Source organism: Oryzias latipes, chromosome 11, assembly GCF_002234675.1.
Source record: "Oryzias latipes chromosome 11, ASM223467v1".
NCBI classification, from domain to species: domain Eukaryota; kingdom Metazoa; phylum Chordata; class Actinopteri; order Beloniformes; family Adrianichthyidae; genus Oryzias; species Oryzias latipes.
The window spans coordinates 3,345,120-3,357,670 of record NC_019869.2 but is presented as its reverse complement, the minus strand read 5'-3'; the positions used below and the strand labels follow the sequence as shown (position 1 = coordinate 3,357,670).

General features: G+C 36.1%; 1 protein-coding gene across 2 annotated transcripts in view; it reads right to left on the bottom strand.

Moving 5' to 3' along the window:
- LOC101155942 (glutamate receptor ionotropic, kainate 5) overlaps positions 1–12,551 on the bottom strand; it is a 250,105-nt gene that overhangs the window by 226,122 nt on the left and 11,432 nt on the right. For both annotated transcript variants that reach the window (XM_023960344.1, XM_023960345.1), the window contains exon 2: positions 9,886–11,581. The gene's annotated coding sequence lies outside the window, so the exon portion shown is untranslated. The remainder of the gene's footprint in view (positions 1–9,885; positions 11,582–12,551) is intronic.

Here is a 12,551-nt window from a genome sequence, read left to right as displayed (position 1 = left end):
CAGGCTGAAAGGTCAACAATTGAAGACCGATTGATCAGACTCATTGGCCGATCCCTCAATTAGCTTTGTTACATTATGCTACACAATAACACATATTCAATGCCTTTTTTATCCGTGTGCATTTGAAGCCTGCGGGAGTTTTTCTTTTTTGTTTTTTAGGGGAAAAAAGGGCCTGCAGAGAGTTGAGGCTTTGTCTTTTTAAAACATGAGCTGTCAACAACCTGCAGCTGTTTGATGAGGTCAAGCTCCAGAGTAGCTTTTTATTGCAGCACAAACGCAGAGTAATTCTGATTGACAATATTCTCTTGCTTCAGCCTGAAAAAAACATTTCAAAAAGTACAGAAATTCATTCTCAACGGTTAAAAACTATATTATTCATGCAAGTTGCATAGAGACTTGTAATGCTGGGGTGTGGTGATGTAATCTACACACATCATATAGCTTAAGTTCATCATGAATCTGAAAGTTCCCACTTACTAATGTGAAACTTTGGGTCGTATCTCTTTGCCCTGTGAATGTCTTTACACCAATTCTGAAGGGAGTTACCAAAGCGCTTGAAACCTCTCTGGTGTTTTCAGTTCTGCGAGATTCCAGCGCTCTGGACCTGAAGGTTAAAAAGCAGCGCTGTCGTAATAAACTTGTTTCAAATCCATTTGAAACTTCTTTTTTTTTTTTACTTTGCAAGAAGCAGCTTTGTAAGAATTGGTGACCTTTGGGCAACAATGGGAGTCTCTGCACAACAGCGTCACCCAAGTTTCATTCAGAAATCATACACTAAACATGCAAACCCACCTAAATTTTAACCCGATTCATTGGAAGTCCACGAAATATTTGTGAAGCACAAATTCTTTGTAACTCCACAACGTAATGATTGGTAATCTGCAGATTTTCTCTCATGTTTGTAAAAAATAAAATTCAAAGGTAGCAAAAAGTACTTAGATTTTTCCTTTTTTTTTTACTTAAAATGTATTCCTGTCTATTGTCAACCAGATTTTAACCAATACGGAGCTGCTTGAGGAGTGGGCACACATGGTAAAGTTCAGATTACAGATCATTAAAAAAAGATGCATACATGGAAGGATTTTGGATCAAAAAGGAGAAAAACTGAAACTGTGAACTGAGTTCAAAGAAATACAAATCAGCTGAATCTGCAAAGTATTTTACGTTGAAGGAGACTCACTTCCCGTTATCAAATGTCAAGATAACGTTTAAGCTCTTGTCTGGTATTCTTTTTGCAAACACTTAATGTGGGTGAATGAGGCTACAATTCATCAATGAAATGAAACTTTTAAACTTTTATTATCTTAAGATGTAAAAAAGTATTTGGTAAAGAGGAAAAGAGCAATTAATATTTATATATATATATATATATATATATATATATATATATATATATATAGTAAATAATTAAACTTACTTTTACCGGTAATTCATCTTTTTGGAGGTTTGATTTGGAAAAAAAACCCATAAACATTTGCAAAAAAAGGCAATTTTAAAATAAAAGGTTTACATTTAAAAGAACATTGTCCTGCATAAATTAGGATTAAGAGTTTTACTTTTAGTGTTTTAAATGTATTGTGGGATTTAAAAGAAGAAGAAAAAAAATCAAGGACTGAGTGAGACTTGATGGCAAGAAGGGGGATAAAGATGAGGTGAATGTAGTTCACAGTCATAAACTTTATTATAAACTTTGATCAAACTAAATTGTGCTCAGTTACTATGTACAAAAATACTAACACTATAGCTTGGACATTTTATTTTGACTATCATTAGTTTAAAAGAAAAAAAAATGATGCAACAATAACTTTGAAACAGTTATCAAAGGAGCCTCTGGTAAAAGCTTTTGTCACTTAGTCTTTTCTCTTGTCAATATTATCATTTCTGCATGTTATATATTGGGATTTAGGATCTTTATTTATGCGAGTTCCATATTTTTAAGACACCTTATCTCCATCTTTATTCCCCCTCGATACTTGAAGTGCACTCTGGAGGCAAGATCAATAAGAGATCGGGGCCTCGGGGAGGATTCGATTCATCTCGTGGAGAGGTCGGGGCGTCCATTTTCATACGTGAACAGAAAGACCGCTGCTCGAACACAGAGACAGATTTATCCATCTGCAGCCAGAAAATGCTCATGCACTAATGCTCGCAGCAGGCACTGATAGACTTTGATAGATGTCACCAATGCTCGTTGGTGATGGGGTATCTGTAGAAATAGATATGATGACATACAGAAGAGGTGACTGGGAACAAATAGATCAAAAAGCCAAATGTCTTCTTCCAGGCAGAGGGCTGTTTGGAAATGCTCTTTCCAGGTGGGGGGACCCATGTATGAAGGTATGTCACTATTATTATACGTTGAGGTTCCATCAAAATGTGATCACATTTTATACAGAAGTGCTGTAGCATGAATAAATGGTTTCTTTTCTAACTATTTTTTTGTAGAGTTTTCCAATTTTTTTTCCTTACATGAAGGAATGCACAATTTTTTTTCAACAGTCAAAATGTCAAATGACATGGTTGGTGCAGGCGGCGAGAAGGTGTAACGCCAATGACAACAATGGCAGGTGGAACATCTGGGGCTCCAACATATTCTCATTTAGATCACTTTAGGATTCTGCTCCTCACTTGCAAAGGTGTCAATAATTCAACACCTCCATGCCATCCTGTTCTCCTTCACTCACACACACCTTTACAAATAATGAGATATTCTTCTGCCCTTTATCCATCTGGCCTCCTTTCCTCTTCGGAATTTGAATTATTGTACTCAACACACCCAAAGCTTTGAACCTAAAAACTCCTGTACTGGAGACCTTTTTTCCAAGACCATTTAACAGAACTACTTCTTTTAAGGGTACTGCAAGTATTCTTCCTAAATGGGAGGCAGTTTACTTAAAATGTACTTTTTATTTTCCACCTATAAGTTGTAATCATGAAATGTTCCAGTTTAGTTCAAAGATGTATTCAGTTAGTAAATGTCCCACAGTACATTTACATTCTGTACAGCATACTTGCTATACTTATACTCAAGTGTACTCAAAATAAACTTAAAGCTACTACTTTTTGCTAAGGTCAAATGTATATTTAGGTAGATATTAGAATGTTCACTCTGTCATATTTGTGATAGCTTAACAAAATATGCAGAATACTTTGAGTAGTATTACAAGTATGTGCTGTGCATGATTTTTTTTTTTAGCTACAATACACTTAGCGAAAAGTAGTCAGTTTCAAGTGTACTACAGTATATGTGTTAAAAGTGAGACAGTATACTTCAACTTCCTTAATAAAGTATAATTTTATTTATATACTTTTTACTGTATTGTATGAAAAGTAAATTTAAAATGTTCCTTTTTTAATTCAGAAGTATCCAATTAGCATACCTAGTATACTATATGTACATGGTCTATAATTGTAGTATACTTAATAAATTTAATTTAAATGTACTACTTTTTTACTAAGGGTAATATTGTAACATGAAGAGACTTTTAAGTCCAAAACCAACTAGTAAGTCAAGTCTATCAAATACTTTTATACCTGCATGGAACTTATGTTGGCTTCAAGCACAAAACTGGTAAACTGGTAGCATGATTTTTTTGTTTTTTCTATCTGGTCCTTGTCAACAGCTGAGCAAGCATATCAGAGCTGAAGGCCTCTCATGTTGGACAGATTTTACTGTTACAATAGGGGTTTATGGATCTTTAGACAAACAGAGGGTTGTGGAGGTGAACAGGGGTTCCATTACATTTTATGCTCATTTGAATATGCATTTACTTGATTCCATACAAATGCATAAATATTCAGGCTTGTCTGAGATTATCATTCAATATCCAATAACAGTTCTTAGAAAATGAAGGAGGCTACATGCTGAGGTGATGTAGGAACTTCAAGATCAAACTGTTAAGAACCACAAAGAAAAGTTTCTGTGTGTCGGTGTGTGGCACTAAACTTTGGAACAGTTTAAGTAATGAGCTCAAAAAAGTTCAAATATTCAAATATTTAAGAAAATCTATGAAGAAACTCTTATTTCAGGATATGAAGATAAGAGGATTTAAGGATCAACAGGTGTTTGAATAATTCCAAATATACGTGTGAACTTGATTGTGGTGAAATAATCAAAGCTCTTTTAATTACAACCACTGAGTGTTACATTTTAATGTGCAATAATGATTACTCAAATGTTTAAATTACAACCAATAAGCTATTGATTTTGTTTACTTGATCTGCAATGTGTAGCAATAGTTACTGGTTTAATGTGATCATGTGTTCTAATGATAATCAATTATTATTACATATTGGTACCGTTACTGTTTACTGAAATCATGAATGAATGTTTTCTGAAGATCAATCATTTCTAGGCACTGGATTTTGTTATTTCAAGAGAATCTATCTGATCAGAACCGGATTTAAAACTCTGTAAAACTATCAAATGAATGAACTCAGTAGGGGTGGGATTATATAAGCTTGCTTCTTCCCACTCCTTTTCAAGCAATAAATCAAACTCTACTTATACTTCAGTTAATGATCACTGTATTTAATTAAGCAAATGTGATTTAAGTGACGTTTTTGTTTTGTTTTCTGTCTTTTTAATCTATGCATTTCATCATTTCTGTAATGAGTTTGATAAATATGTGTAAATTCTTGCTTTGACTACAATGCTTGAAATAAATCAATAAAAAAAAAAAAATAAAGATTTATTTCTGTGCTGGAATGTTTATGAAACAGACACCTGCTCATTGCAGACTAGACTTGTATCCTTGAGTGGCAAATTGCATATTTTGTAATTCAAAACAGGTAAGAGTAACTCAAGGGTTTTTGGAAAATATGCAGATGCTTCACAATAAAGAATTTAAAACTGACCTGTCGTTTTAAAGACCAAACCATACAGTAGCTTCTGTTTATAAAAAATAAAATATTTCCTACAATTTTCAGTGTTTAAGCCTTTAACACCAGAGCTTCAGCTCCAGTGTTTACATTCTCCATTCATAAATACATATGGTTAAGAAGATTAAAAAAAATAACACATGGTTTTAAAGGAAATACAGAAATACAGATTAGGTTTTTAACATGTCCCAACAGTGTAGAGCAAGAAAGGAAAATCACTGCCTTGTCATTTTTCTGCCTTCCCTGTGATGTGGAGAAAACGATTGCATGTTTACTGTCAGGCCTCGATGTTCAATGCCATCTCTGTGCTTTAAGGTATCACAGGAGCTTTTTTCATCAAACATTTTCTTCTAGGCTTGCATTGGAAGAAAAAAAAACTAAGACAGATATGATGTAATGTGAGCTGCATGCTGCACAAAAGTAGCACTTTGAGTCAACTTGTCCTGTTTGTACTAGAAGCATAGCCTTCACCCTGAAATTGATGATGGGAAATTGTTAAAAGAAGATAGTTGGCCTAATTTGTAATCTCAATAGAACTTTGGACTTTTAGAAAACCGATTTTGTTTTCCGTCCCTGTTTTATTTTTTCATATTAAGCATGGAGCTGCTAAGGTGTCTCCATGAGCCAAAAGAAAGAAACGATCAAGTTCCAGAATCGCACAGAGAACAAATATCATTCTATCTGTAATCGTACCATGAAACACATTCACTGATGGAAAAGGTTTGACCCTTTTTTTATTTTTTTGTTTACCACCTGGGTAGAAAGAACCGAAAAGGAAAAGAATAAAAAATGACGGAGGCTCCACAATGTTTATCTCCATCTTCCATTTCCATCTACAGGTAATAGCATCCTCAGATTTTAGAAGGCTTTTTAGAGCAGCAATTGATTGTGGTAACTAATAGAATCAAGATGGATTTGGCCCAGTTTGAAGGTGGACCCATTCCAAGTCAAACTCTTTAGGGCGGTGTGTTTAATGGCCACTGAAAACAGTCTGTGCGCTTCATGGGAATGTCCCCATTTCAAGCTGATTTAATTATTCTGCAGAGGTTCAGTGTATTATCAGTCTGTGTAGACGAGTTCCCAGGTTCCAGGTGAGGGTTCAGGCAGCCCAAGAAAAACATGCACTCACCGGCCACTTCACGCCTGTCCAACTGCCCGGTAACACAGATTTCTAATCAGCCAATCACATGGCAGCAAACCAAAACGATCTATGGCAGTTCAAACTGAAAGAAAGGGGATGTAAGTTACTTTGAATGTGGCATGGTTGTTGTTGTTTTTTAAAGTCAGCCACCATGTCCTTATTATTTTTAATAGTATGCTATTATTCATATACATGCTCTTTATTTGATGCATTTTCAGTTTAGATTGTTGTAATAAGTTAAACATCTCTTTCCTGTGTTTTATTATATACACTCAATGGCTAAAAAAAAAGAAATTGTGCATTTCTAAGATACATGCCTACCCCTAATGCTGGTACAAAAATGGTTTTAAAATTAGTCTTAGTCTACAAAAAGTACAATAATATTACTGCTTCAACGTATCTCATTTCCAGTTGTCCCTCGGGATGTTCTAGAAAAACACAGAATAGACAAAATCTACAAAGTAGTTATTTTCATTTTTTAAAATAGAATTTAAAAGGCTGTAAATCTCCTCACCACATACTTTATTCATTTTTCTTAAAAATAGCTTAAAAAATGCACACTTCTGTCTTGTTTAAAGTCTCAAAGTTCAAATGTTTTATAGATAAATGAGCCCTTTATTATAGAATAAAACAAAAACATCTGCTCCCCACTGAAGATTTCTGTAAAACTGGTAAGGTGAACATACTCTGTACCTGATACATGGCACAAAGGTGATTGATTGACATTGGTCTACACCCAGTCAGGATGCAGAACCTAATGCACCCTTTAAAAAAAAGCATTTAGACTGCAAGGGGTGAACCCCATTATGGCAGGGGACGACTGTTCACTCAATTTTTTAATATTTTGATTTTTGTGGAGACTTCTGAACTTCAAAACAAACACTTCTTATTCATGAGAATCCTGTAAATATATGAGGCCCGCTGTACACCTGCAGTTCCATTACAAAGCCGTGAAACGTGGAGTCCTCGGCGATCAAACAATCTGGTCCTGTGGGGACTCGCAACACGCCGCTCTCCCACATTCTTCAAGAGGAAATTCACATCACGTACTCACTCACTTTTAGTCCATCGCTGAACCTTAAACACACAGAAATATTTGCTCATATGCACACACAGACACACGCACACGCCGGATTCCACATACCGCAGTAGGCTGTATTGATTCACTCTTCCCACACAGAAACATAACTCGAGAGCTTTGTACAACCATCACGTAAAAAATAAAGAAATAAATAAATAATGTAAAAAAATTAAATCAAAGACTATGCAAGCAAGGACCCATGATGACGCTCTTTGACGCTCTTTACCTTCCTCCCTACGTCTCTTCACCACCACCTTGATTTGGTGCAAGAAACTTAAAAGATTTCTAAAAGACTTTAAAAGAGGATTAAGATAAAGAAAGTGGAAAGAGGATGAACTTTAATGCTTTTAAGTTTGAAGACAAAAAAAGAAGCTTGTACCTGAAATAAAAAGGTACAATTTCAACCAAGGATATTGCAGTAAGTGACAAAAACCTATTCACTTGAAAAAAATGTATTGCAGTTTTAATCTGTTTTCGATGCAGATTGGTAAATTAAGTAAGCATTATGAACCCCTTTCTTCTTTTTCTTTGTTATGATAAAAAATGGATCCCATGAAGCCATATGATTTTTGGCTCAATTATAGTCCTTTTATTTACACTCAGTTTCAGCAAACTCTCCAGTAAGATGATTAACAGAAAGGCACATCTTTGGACATCCAGTCATTGTTGTTATGGAAACAGTGCAAAAAAAAAAATCAACAAATCTTTTAAAGACCAACTTTTAGGATAATCACATGGTTTGTTCTTCTATTTTATGTTTTAATGCTCTTAATAAACAAAACACCTTTAGAGAGACAATAAAACAGCCATGACACACTTGACCAGATGAATCTTAAAAAGCTGTTTTGGTTAAAGGCCAAGTTATTAAAGTTTGCAGTTCCAACAGGTTGCCACTGTTGGTACAGCACTGGATCTATGATATTTTTGTTTGCAGGTTCCTGATGAGCATCAGCACCTTTGTAAAAGCATGTCATTTTCCACTCCCACCAGCGGCAGAGACTTGCAGACGAAAGTCAACATGGGCACGGAGAAATGTTGATCAAGTATTCCAAGCTTGACTAAGACCAGGAGTAATAATAAGTGGTAAAAAAATGCCTGCACCTCAAATTGCTGCACTTGCAGTTGCAAATCCTTGAATTTACATTCAGGAGAGGTTTAAAAACAACTGTAGAAAATGTTGTTGTTTTTTTATCTAAAGATGGCCAAGAATGAAGGATGAAGAACAGAAGTTAATCAGTTGGATGTTCTGGGTAAATATTATTTTTGTCTGGAATACTTTCTGATTAGAAGTTAAAAAACACTCAAGCAAATGCTGCCAAATTTAGAGAACCTTTTAAACCATTACAAAGCTGATAAATGTAAAAGGTTTTGATAACAGGATGCATTGTGGGACAAAAAAACTCATCCGTACCTTGTTTTTAGGCCAAAACTGGATTGTAGTATTTTGACATCATTTAGATTCCCTATTAAAATCAAAGCATGATGGGAAATACTTGTATAAATTAACATGTTATGACTTTTGATTAAATGGATTAAAATGAAAATTTTGGAATAAACCATTTTTGTGAAATCCTAAATGTGTTACTTTTAGGTTAGAAAAAAAAACTTAACATGAATGAAAATAATTACATGCATGCATTCTCTTTTGGATTATACATTACCTGGAGTAAAGAAACGTTAAAAGGTGACCAGAATAACCTTTAATTCTGAACTTTTTAATAGAAAAACTCATGGATGTCAGTCCCTAATTATTAGGTATTCACATGGCTGCAGCTAAATTCAACCATAGCATGTGGGTGAGGCTAAGATAGCCTGCTAGGCACATTTTTCAAAAGAGCTAGACTATGTGGACTGTCGCTTTCAATTTTCTTTAAGATTTGAAGTCAGTACCCCCCCACACACCCCCACCCCCCAAAAAAGAGAAAACATTCAGTGAGCAGCAGTAATTTATGTGAAAATTGCCCTTGCTCCAACTAGAGGTTAAAGGAGAACAGACTACTAAAAATGCAACTCTTTAGACATTTTTTTAACAATAGAAGATCATTTATCAATGCTCATCATATTTCAGCCTAAAGCAGACAGAAAAATATTCCATGTGCCTCTTTTAAAAGCTGAGAATAAGACAGAATGCAGCTTTTAAAGTGATCAAAAATCCCACTGGCAGTGATCAAGATGCAATTTGGCTGAACCACACCAGCTCCAACTCAAGCCGCCTTATTCAGTCAATGTTGTCCAAACAGAGAAGGCACAATGTGTCGCCATAATTACTTTCTGCTCCCCTTCTTCAGACAAGCATCCGGTTGGTGCAACTGATTCAGCAAGTATCAATGGAATCCTCTCTCATTTTCTAATCAAAAACTACAAACAAAATCCAGTTGGTAGCAAACATTACTGCAGTCATTTGAGATTGTCTAAAAAAAAGATTAAGACAGAACAAAATTGAATCAAAGTACCTTAGATAGCTCTTTAATGTTTTATAGGGCAAGAAACATTTTAGGAAGTTTAAAAAATAGACAGTTACTGACATAATGCAAATGAAACTTATGTTTGTTATTTGTTTATTTATAGTGTCAGTGGCCCACCTCGTGATTTGGTCTTCTAATGAGTAATTATGTGAGATCTTCTTGCAATGTACTTTGGTACATAAAAGCTTTTCTCTTTTACAATCATAATAATAATCTTGAAATGTACACAGGTGTGTCAATCAGAACCTTAAGAAACGAGCAGGAGGGCTGCTGAAGGAAGCAGGCAAACGTAAAGAACAAGACTCTGAGGTACTCACAGAATGAAGATAATACCAGGCGCCTGTGTTAGAGGATTTCCTTGTATAATGGAGGCCACTTTAATCTTGGTGAAGTCCAGGATGAAGCATATGATCCACAAGGAGAAGAGCTGAAAAAAAGCTCCTGGGAAGGAGGAGGAGGAGCCGTAAAAGCGGGGAAGTGAAGTTTTGGAAGGAGCCTCTGGGAATCCAAGACGAAGTAAAGTCTGTCCTCCAAATGAAAAAGAAAAAAATTCCCCTTGTCTATCACTTCCTTTGAATAACTTTCATCTCAGACTTGATGTGTGGATCTTGAAAACTATGGGGGAACATTGATAGGAAAAGTTCATCCTGGGATGTGGAGTCTCCAGGGGGCAACAAAATGGGGATTAAATTAGCAAAGTAGTAAATAAATCTCTTCAGGAAAACGAACCTGAAAATGTTAACTTTTGCCTTTCACCTGTTTTCTGCTTTAACAAAGATCCTCTTCACGCACTGCAGAAGGAGAGCTCACAGCAGGAGAAGAGACAAACTTAATCAGAGATGGACAGAGATAATGATGTGTGTCGGCGGCACCTGCTCAGCCTCCTTACTCTGTGTCTGCCTCCTTTACAAGCTAACTGTGAGATTAAGGCATATAATCAAATTCTTCTAATTGGCCTTGATTGTGGTGACCAGCTGAGAGTTTCTCCTCTCGTGCTCTCTGCGATCCCCTGCCCGGCTCGGCAGCAGGAATGACAATGAGTCCTGGGTGGCTTTAGTGCCTGTCAGTCACGAATCTGGGCTCCAACAAAGAAAACTACCTGCTGACACACAGGTAGTCATTATCTTAGCATGTTGCTGCCTTGATCCGGCCATATTCTCCACTGCAATCCGTCCCCGCTGCTCCACCTTTCTGTCGATTACTCAGAATAAGTGACAGGTTCCATTTTAACGCCTCCCCTTCTTGCTGTTGTTTTGTTCTCGGTGCCTTTATGTTTGCATCTAATCACTTGTGCTTTTTCCCGTGTCTAATCCCCATCCAGATCTGCTGTAGCTAATTGGTTTCAGGTGTCTGTGAAAGCGGTGGAAAGGGGGTGCGAAGGGAGATTTCACGCCACCGTCACCTTTAATTAAAAAGATGATTACTCAGAATACAAAAATTAAAGATGAAAATGGGACACGCAGAGCCCAGTAATAACCTGGTGGCACTTTAAAACTCCTCACTCAGCTCATCAAGCATGAGTTTGTTCATGCCACTGCTCTGGTAATTAGGAATGCCTGGTTTTGGATGGAAAAGTTTCTCAGAGGTTTCCTTGGGTTACTGTTGAGGTACGGTAGGATGACACACGTCACCCCAATTCAACCAACATCCTGAAGAGCGTGGACCAAAACGCCTTATATTCCTTTTCAGATTGAAGAGTTATTGTTTGTTTTTAAATTAGATTACATCCAGGTATCGAGTGAGGTGTCAATCCTTGTTTTTCTAATCAAAAATTCACACAAAGTCTGGAGAAAAGAAAAAATCAGTGCAAGTCAAATGCCCTAAAGGGCCGAGACACTCCTGAATTCTTCTTTCAAGCTTTCAGGTCTTTCCAGTTCACCAGGTGGAACTTCTGGCTCTTATTAGGTCTCTTATGTTGCCGGAGGGCTTTTTCGTGGACGCAAGCCAAAAGGCCTGTGGCGATCTACGCAACAATGCCGATCAATACCACACAGAGGAGGATCCCCAAAACATCTGCAAAGATAGAGAGGAAAAATAATAACTCTAAGTTTTCAGGAATTACAAATGTATGACAGATGCAAACAATTAGCACAATTATTTATTCTCCTGGCAGATTTTAGACATGCCTCATTTGCTCCAAATATGTTAAAAAAAGGAAGAAAGCTTTTTTTTCCCTTCAAAAATCCCTCTAGGGAGACACCTGTGTCTAATCCGATCAAGAAACACCTTGCTGGCAAAATAAAGTCACTTTTAGACTAAATATTCCCAGGCTGTGAATAATTTAGGGCATATTTTGTTCAGAAGACATTGCTTTAATTCTAACAAAATGATTCAACATGATTTTACACATTTATTCCAGTCAAACCCTCTTTTAATGGATAAACACACCACTTTTGTGAACAGGTTTTATTTTGTTTTTAAATGCACATCATATAAAGCTTTTTAAAGAACACATAAGCCAAATAAACTAAAAGGCTTTTATTTAAAAAAATAAAAAAGAAGTCGGAAATCTTCCCACTTTGATGTCTATAAACAACCAAGACATCCACATAAAAGAAAAGGGATTAGAAGTGCAGAAAAAACTTTTGATGAAAATGTCAATATGGCAGCAGCGTGAGTGTGGTGGGGTTAAAAAAAAAAGGCAACACAGACTGAAATAAAAATTCCAAGAAGGTAACAAAAGTCTTAGGAGGAGCGGGAAGAGATTACAACAGTTTTTGGGTGGAAAAGACCAAAGTGAAACGGCTCTTTGTTGATCACTCAGAATGTAATGTGAAAAACTACTGCAAAAAAGAGTAAAGGAGGAAGTATTTTAAGGCAAATGGGGCTGAATGTTGAACTTGCAGGAATTCGAAAGCCTGAATGAAAATAAACCATTGTGCCTTATTTAAGCTAATCATTGATCCCCATTTTGAAGTAATGTGGGTATTAAACCTCTCTATGGTCAAGTCTATAACCCGTCAAAATTCAATAAATATGACAT